This window comes from Lynx rufus, unplaced genomic scaffold (assembly GCF_022079265.1).
Source record: "Lynx rufus isolate CCGP_SWC_20201006 ecotype Redwood Valley unplaced genomic scaffold, mLynRuf1.p SCAF_3, whole genome shotgun sequence".
NCBI lineage: Eukaryota > Metazoa > Chordata > Mammalia > Carnivora > Felidae > Lynx > Lynx rufus.
The window spans coordinates 184,620,502-184,629,669 of record NW_025814845.1 but is presented as its reverse complement, the minus strand read 5'-3'; the positions used below and the strand labels follow the sequence as shown (position 1 = coordinate 184,629,669).

Sequence of the window (9,168 nt, the reverse complement as noted above, 5' to 3'; positions counted from 1 at the left end):
GTACATTTTTATAAAACATTAGAAACACAATCTCTCACTTTTCACATTCATTAACACCCACTTTGGTCTGATAAAAATGGATGACGGAGGCAGTGGGTCCTGGGCCTGCCCAGATTCGCCAGGAAGCAGTCACTCGTCTGGCAACTCATACCTGAGGATGAACAATTAAACATAAGGCTGTGCTGACTTCCTGTGAAGGGTCCAGTTAGAGTTGATCTATTTAAAGCAACTGTGAAGGCATGGGTCAGTGCTCTTGGACCAGAGGATTTTTGTGCACCACAAGAGGCCTCAGAAGTGATGTGTGCTCCCCATCTGACGCTCCTGATAATCTTGGGCCAAGTGTTTCTCTGGAAAGGCTGGTTTCTCTCAACGCCTCCTTTCTGTCTGTGTTTCTTGGTTACCAGACTTGCTTACTTTCTAATATCCTCAAAGCCCATGATTTCTTCCTCTTCTGCTTTTTCTCCAAACAACGTTCCTTTTCTCAAAAGTGTTCACAAACTTCTCTATGTTTTAGCGATCACAAGGCTGAGCACATTTCCTGGTGGCTGAATAAGCTCTATTCAACACAAACAAATTAAAGAAGAATACGCAAATTGCTTTAACATTGTGAATGCTCATTAAAACTTGGAAATATACTCAGGAGCACAGATTTGTTCCCTTAGAAGTATGATTGCATCAACAGGTTGTTGGGATCTTTGAACATTGAGCGTCTGCTCTGTGTGGAAGTGTTACATTAGCATTATTACCTTGGATTCTATTTTCCCAGAGTTTGATCACTTTATTTGCAATTTGATTCAAAGTACTTAAGAATTTTAACACAAAGCTTCTTCCTTATTCTTTAAAGGGCACCAGACCACAGTTGGTTGCGCAAAAAAGGAAATGGTAATCAGAGTGCAAATCAGTGGAAAGATCCCTACAGATCTGCAGATCACAAATGGAGTCAGGAGGCTCTGGGAGGAGGTTGGATTGTTCCTTTACTCTCTTTATAGACAGGAATGCATAAAACATGCTGTATCTTGTTGTAAGTTAAGTGGCTCTGGAAGCAATGGCTTGGCCTTGAAGAAGACCATGCTCTTGAGCAGTTTAGATACACCACAGGCTGTGGGATCACAGGTGGGTCAGCAACACTTGTCACTAGTTACGGGATCTTGGCGAAATTATCAAGCCCCTAAGCCACAGTTTTCTCATCCGTAAAGTGATTTTCACAAAATTAGCTTTTTTAAACATTGTTGTAAGGGATAAAGCCAAAAACATTTACATATACATAAAGAATTCCCCACTAGATATATTAAAAAGTTCCTCATTATATCACATAAAAATGTTCAATAAATAAGATATGCTATTTTTTTTTGTAAGTTCTTGATTTGCACCCATTTGAGGGTGTTTTGTGCTCTCGTAGGCAACTTGGTCAGTTCCCTGGAGCAGAGTTAAGTGGACAATTCTGGGGGTAGTAAGCCATTAATTAACAAAGTGTTTGATGAACCGAAATCCCAGTTCAATCAGGAACATATCCATTACTTCAATGTCATTGAAGGCAGGACTTGGATTGTCTTCACTGTGATAATGCTCACAGCTAGAAGTGCTGTAAACACATAGGGCCCAATGAATATTTACTAACTTGAAATGATCTGACATATTTGATAATAAACTGTTCACCATAGTAGAAAACCTGAGATGCACTCAAACATTAGATTAATTCTTAATAGAAGCTGAAAATAATTAACCAAGAGTGACATCTATATTGTTGTACAGACATTTAGTTGTTTGCCAAGTGGCTATAAATTAGCATTTATGATTCAGAAAAAAATGTCTTTGTCCCATTTGTTACTAGTAGAAAATAAAATCTGTTTAGTTTCCCCTAATGCCTTTTATGGCACTCTAGGTGTCTGACATGATTTTTTTGAATATTGTAATTGTATTTAGAAATGGTACAGGGCGCCTGGGTGGCCCAGTCGGTTAAGCATCGGACTTTGGCTCAGGTCATGATCTCATGGTTCGTGAGTTTGAGCCCTGCACTGGGCTCTCTGCTGTCAGCCCAGAGCCCACCTCAGATTCTCTGCCCCCACCAGCACCCCCACTTGTGTGTGCTCTCTCTTTCTCTTAAAAGTAAATAAATACATAGTAAAAAAAAAGGAAATGGTACAAATAGAACAGAATTTAGAAAGTGTTCATAGGAATTAGAGGTGGAGGGCAATGATCCTTGTTTTTCTTTTCTTTTGGTATTTTTCACAAAAAACTGGAATTCCTTTCATTTAAGCTACATTGTATAAGTCTCACTAGAAAAATTTTAGATTTATTAAAGAGGAATTGTGACTGGCTTAATAATTTCATAAATTTAATTTGAAAGTTTTATTAAGTGAATTAAGGTAAATTATAATGTATTTTTTTTGTTCAGAAATGCTTATTTCTATCTATACTCATCCTTAATAATTATGGGTTGATTAGCATTTCAGTCTATCAGGTAGATATGACCTTCAACTTGCTGATCCAGCTTTTGCTTTTCCTATGTTAATTTTTGAATAATTTACATTTGGCCCATGGGCATTTTACAATACACAGTGACATGGATATCTTGATAAATTGCTAATTAACAATTTTATCAGCAACCTCTCTCCAATACAGAGCAGACATGCCTCCTTAGGAACTTTGTGCTTTTAACTATGTCTAACATAGTGCTTTGCAAGAAGTAGTAAAGAACAACAAATTGAGGAATGGTTAGTTTCTGTAAATTATATGAAAAATGGTCTGAAGGTCAATTTAAGTACTTTTCGTGAAAACCAACACCTCCTTTTCTTCTTAAAGGCATCTATACATTGTTTTCTATTCTATACACACGGGCAGTGTAACTTTACTGCTAATGATTTCAAGTAGTCTGAAAAGTTATCAACCTAAAGACAATATTCTTGCAATTAAAAAAAGGAGTAAAAACATATACAAAGGAAAATGTAACTGAACCATGAACCTCTGTAGAAAGTACTGGCAATAAAATAAATAGAAATGTGTCTTTAAAATGAACATGGTATCTAATTCCCGATTAGCAAATATTTTTAAAATTGAGAAAATCCGGTTTGGGGAAGAGCTTAAAAGAGAGGGCACCGTCATACTCTTCTAATGAGGTAAGCAGCAGCATTTTGCTTTATTATTATTATTATTATTATTATTATTTTGTTTGAGTAGGCTTCACGCCCAGAGTGGAGCCCAATGCAGGGCTTGAACTCATGACCCTGAGATCAAGACCTGAGCCAAGATTAAGGGTCAGTTGCTTAACCAGCTAAGCCACCCAGGTGCCCTGCATTTTGCTTGAGATAGTACTTTGGCATCATGTGGTAATCATTCCAAAACTGTGCATACTTTCTGACCTAATAGTGACATAATTAGGAAATATGGTCTAAGGAAATAACCCTAACTTCAAAAATGTTTTATGAAAAACTATGTTTATCAAAGTGTTATTTATAATAGAAAAGAATCAAAAGTTAATTTTCTATCAGAACGGAAATAATTATTTATGATATATCCATATAATGGAATATTACAAATTCATAAAAAGTACAATGTGGGGAATTACTTAAAATTACATTATATAAAAATAAAGTATAAAATTCTACCCAGCAATGTTAATAATACTTTTCTTTTGGAAGACTGGAATATGGATTGCTTTTTCCTCTTTTCTACTATTATGTATTTGTCAACTACTTTTTATCATTATATATTTTTTTAATTCAAGAAAAATCGATTACAGAGTTCACTGCAATAATCTATTTGGAGATTATGCTCTGGGCTTTTTCATATCCCAAGAAATTATATCATGTTAAATTAAGATTGCAAAGTATGCTTTCAAGGACTCTCAGGAGTAAGGAGCCGTACTAAAGATTCTTTGGCTCACCTAGTCTAACACAGAGGCAATAGCATTTGTAGAAATCCTGACGCTGGTTAGAATCAGTATTTATGGAGGAGTGAAAGAAAGCAGTAGCCAGTATAGCTGTGGCCTAAAGAGGGAAGAGCAGGTCAAGTATCAGCTGATGAGAGGAAAATATGGATAAGCAGCAGATCATATTTGCCCTTGTTTAACCTCAGGGTAACAGGGAGATTTTGAAAGCTTTCTGAAAACAAAAATGACAAAACTCAATGTACTTTCTAATCAGATCATTGACTTTAATTCTTTCAAAACATGCTCTCATTTTCTTTTCACAGACTCTATATGTTAAAATCCTCTTTTTCCTTCTTGATACTGGTAACGTGTGTTTTCTTTTTTTTCCATTAACTTTTCTTGATAGCGGTTTATTGCTTTTATTATTTTTTCCAGTAAACCATATTGTGGCGTTGTTAATTTTTCTCTATTACATATTTTATCTTCTATTTTGTTGACTAATGCTCTTGTCTTATTTATATGCATCATTCTACATTATATAGGTTACAGTTCTTTTCCTAGCTAAATTTCCAAATTTAGATCACTGATATTTTTAGGCATTTATTTCTGATATATGCACTTAAATAGCAAATTTCTTTCTAAACTCGACGTTGACTGCATCTCACAAGTTCAATGGGTTTTGTATTCAATGGTATTCGGTATAAATACTGCTTAATTTCTATTCTCACTTCTTCTTTTGACCCATGGAATTTTCAGGGATACCTAATTTAACATTGAGAGTATGGAAATAATTTAGTTGTATATTTTGGCATTTGATTTCCCTGTTATTGTGATAAATTCATTCATAGAATTCTCAGTATATAATTTGGTATAAATTTTTCCATCCTAGTATTTCCATTTATTCATTTTATAGAATTCAAAGCAAATTTTCATTATTTATTTATTTATTTTAAGGTTTATTCATTTTTTGAGAGAGACAGAGAGTGAGAGGGGGAGGGGCAGAGAGAAAGGGGACAGAATCTGAAGCAGGCTTCAGGCTCCCAGCTGTCAGCACCAAGCCTGATGCAGGGCTTGAACTCACGAACTACAAGATCATGACCTGAGCCAAAGTTGGACACCTAGGTGACTGAGCCACCCAGGTGCCCCGAATTTTTCATCTTTTAATCTATTTCTCATCTTTTTCTTTTTTTTCCTTGAATATATTAGTAAAGGTTATTTTGTCCTTGTCTGATTTTTAACACTTGAGTTTGTAGAGGTGTGTTTATTGTAGTTTTATTCTCTCTCTTGTGTTCAATTATATAATCCTTTATATTGGCAAACATAGCAATATTTTTATAACCAAAACCTTGTAAATTTTAACATGCAGACAGAGAGGAGGGCTGCTCACCTTAAAACTAAGCTGAGTAAAGCTTGGGTTTCAGTTTTATTAGGACTCAGTCTGTGTCTGGTTCATTTCTTATCTTGGCCCTTAGCCTCTAAAGCTTTCGACACAGGCCAAGCTCATATTCTCAGATGAGAGGTTGCATCCAAAATTGCAGATGCCCTCTAAAAAATGTACTTGCAGATGATCAGCTCACCTTTCCAAAATTCTGTCCTCAGCCAGAGTTCCTCTAGTACATGTTGCTTCCACGGCTTTCTAATGCGATTAAAAATTACCTTTTACAGGGATGCTTGGGTGACTTAGTCACTTAAGCGTCGGACTTTGGCTCATGTCGTGATCTCACAGTTTGTGGTTTATGGGTTCGAGCCCCGCATCCGGCTCTGTGCTGCCAGCTCAGAGCCTGGAGCCTGCTTTGGATTCTGTGACTCCCTCTCTCTCTGTCCCTACCCTGCTTGTGCTCTGTCTCTTTCTCAAAAATCAATGAACATTAAAAATTTTTTTAAATTATCTTTTACATTTTATTTGGCTTTTCTCCCCCCTACCTGTTCTTAGTAGTAGCTTGATCTGTTACAAATTACTCCATCCAAATGCAGAAGTACAGATGATTTTATTTTCCGATATTTTACCTACCTGTAAATTCTGATTTTTCTAAATTAAATATGAGATTTCATTTATAATAAATATGTAATGGAAACAAGGATATCTGATCCCACCATTTCTATTCAATACTTTACTGAAACTTCTACCCAGGGCAAGTAGGCAAGAAAATGAAATAAAAGTCATCCAGATTGGAAAAGAAGAAATTAAATAATCTCTATTTCAGATGGCATGGTCTTGAATATGGACTATCCTACATAATCCACTATAAAGCTATTAGAACTAATACATGAGTCGATAAGATTGTAGTATACGATATTAATATATAAACATCAATTGTGCTTCTGGATACTAGATTAATCATTTGTAAAATGAAGTTAAGCAACTCCATTGATAATAGATCAGTAAGAATAAAATACTTAGGTATCAATTTAACAGAAGAAGTGAAAAATTTATACACTGAAAACGACAAAGCACCATTGAAAGAAATTAAAGAAGATCTAAACAAAGGAAAACACATCCCATGGTCTTGAGTCAGAAGACGTCGTATTGTTAAGATGGCAGTACTCTAAGCAGCAGTAACCCACTGCCCCAAACCCATCCACATTCTAATCTCTGGAACCTGTGAATATCCCCTTGTATGGTGAAAAAGATTTTGCAGATGAGGTTTAATTAAGGTTTTTGACAGGGAGAGATCACACTGGATTATCCACATAGATACAGTAAAATCACAATGGTCCTTATCAGAAGGACACAGCAGGAGTCAGAGTCAAAAGGCAAGGAAACCGCTGAAGCAGAGATAGGAGTCGAGAACTTTGGCAGTTTGGGAAGGAGCCACAAGCCAAGGAATAGAGGCAACCACTACACACGGAAAAGGCAAGGAAACAGACTCTCCCCTTAATGCTTCCAGAAGGAACCAGCCTTGTGGATACCTTCACTTCAGCTAAGTGAAACTTAGTTTGGAATTCTGACTTCCAGAACTGCAAAGGAATAAACTTGTGCTGTATTTGTAGAGAGGAACATGGAGTCTCTCACGTCCAGCAGGAGCCTGTGTCAAGCAGAGGCTTGTGTTCAGCAACAGGGCAAGCAGTTAAAGGTACTGCAGCTAGGAGATATCGCCAGGATTTGTCAAAAAAAAAAATTTAATTCTCTAATATCCAGGTGAGACAGTCTTGGTCCTCCCTTGCCACCCTTGTAACATTTGCCTCTGGCCAAGGCGATGGTTGGCTTCACCTTTATTTAACTCAGGATGCATGTTAGTTTCAAGAGCAACTATATGGTTTGTTTACTGATTCACCTTGCGATCCCATTCTCTTCTGTGCAGATTGGGGATTCACCACAGCCTCTTAATCCATGGCTTTCGGTCACTCATCAAGCTCTCTTTATTTCAACATTTCCGGATCAATGTTATGAAGCATGGCTGGATTATATATTATATTCTGGGGTAGTCATTAGAAAAACTGATCATAACATGCTTGCAAAAATCTCACCATCTTCTGTCATGTGTAGTATGTGTTTTTCTGTCTCCTGAGGTCCAGGTAATTGCGCACCCCTTGCCAAATTTCATGACAATAATGTTTAAAAAGTCTCTGCAAGCCTTTCAGGATTCTTTTAAAGAGATAACAAGTTTTGCTTCTCCAGTCGCATGATGTTATCCTAAGCAAAAATTTCACTGTAATTAATTTACCAGGTTTGAAAGTCTTGAAAGATTGTTCGTTGGATAAATTTGTGGTAACTCATGGTAAACACTGCTAAGGGACTTAATGAATCTACTCATAATCTGAGACGTTATGTTTTGGTAGCTACTGTTCTTTGCTAAGTAGCATCAGAGAAGCTAGAATGCACTTATTATACATGACTCCAACATGATATGACTGATCACCACAGCAGGCCTGGGTTTAGCCTGTTCAGAAAAGTAAAGTGCTCGTCAGCCTGGCCCAGATAATTCTTCCATATAACAGTATCATAAAAAGTGCTTTGCATCATAGGCTCCTGTTCTAAAATGTACCTAGGATTTTCAGATATAGAGAGGTCAATAGATCAGGGGATAATTGCCATTGAAAATATTGTCGTTTATACTTCCCAAGAGGAGAGGGCACAGCACTCCACACAGGACCACATGAGGAAGCACTACGGTCAATCAGGGGGCAGAAGGAACCAGGGCAAAGTGTGGCTCAAAGCCTTTATTCTGGTTTTTGAGGGAAGAAACAGGCAAGGTAAAGCAGGCAAACTAAGCAAGTTTAGGAATGGATGTTTGAATAATTTTGGTAGGCTCTGGGTTATAGTGGTGGTCCGTAGTTGTCCCATACCTGGATCTGGGGTGATTTAGGGCAGGGGGGATAATGTTCCCAATGGCAGGAGTCTGACAGTGAGACAGGCAGAGGAGTATCTGAAGGGACTGATTAATTTGCATGTCAAATGCATGCTCACAGGCAAGTTGTTAGCTGTCTCTAGGAATTAGCTAACCCCTCCCCAGGACCACAGGGCCTCCAAATTGTCAAAGCATCATAAAACACCGAAAACAAAACCCAAGATGAATAGAGCTCTATTCTCTTTGCAGCTACCTATCATATCTCTGTCAAGATATGGAAGGGCACACTTAAAGCATTTTTACCTGCAAGCAAAGCTGGCAAAGATTAGCAGGTATGGGAGTCAGTTAGTTTGCATTCATCTGAAGCTTGTCTATTGCTACATTAAGGATGCCAATTCCTCCCAGGGGCTGTTTGCTTTCCACAAGTGCATTTGTTAACTGATGGCAAAGCCCAGCAAAGTTATTTGTTGCATATTGAATATGCTCCCCATTATAAGTACTAATGAAAAGCTATACCTGGAATAATCCTATTTGGGAACCAGGAATGCTGGGCATAGAAAACCTTGCAAACAAAACAGCAAGGACACCCAAGAAGTGTTCCAGTACACCAGAAGCTCCAAACATAGTGCCCAGATATGATAAGTTACTTGCAAAAAGTTCCTTATTCTTGTTGATCAATTCACAAAGTTGAATTATTTGCCTTTGAGCTGAGGGCTAGCACTGTTCACAAATTGAGGGCAGACACCATGTTTTCTCCAGAGCAGTCCAAGCGACAGAGGCAGCCTGAGCAGGCAGAGGTGACCATTGCGGGAGGAAGGGCCACAGTGAATCACAGGAAGGCCTCAAGACTTTTAGCAGAAATTGACAAGTTAATTCAAAAATCTGTATAGAAATCTAGGATGCCAAAATAACCTTCAAAAATAAGACCAAATATCAAATTCAAATCTTACTACAAAGATATAGTAATCCAGACTGTGAAATCCTGGCATAACGATAAATTTATAGATCAAC

At 37.4% G+C, this 9,168-nt stretch overlaps 1 pseudogene; it reads right to left on the bottom strand.

Annotated features, from left to right (window-relative positions):
• Window positions 1-7,108: 7,108 nt before the first annotated feature.
• On the bottom strand, window positions 7,109-8,862 carry LOC124519902 (COP9 signalosome complex subunit 3-like; annotated as a pseudogene).
• Window positions 8,863-9,168: the final 306 nt, after the last annotated feature.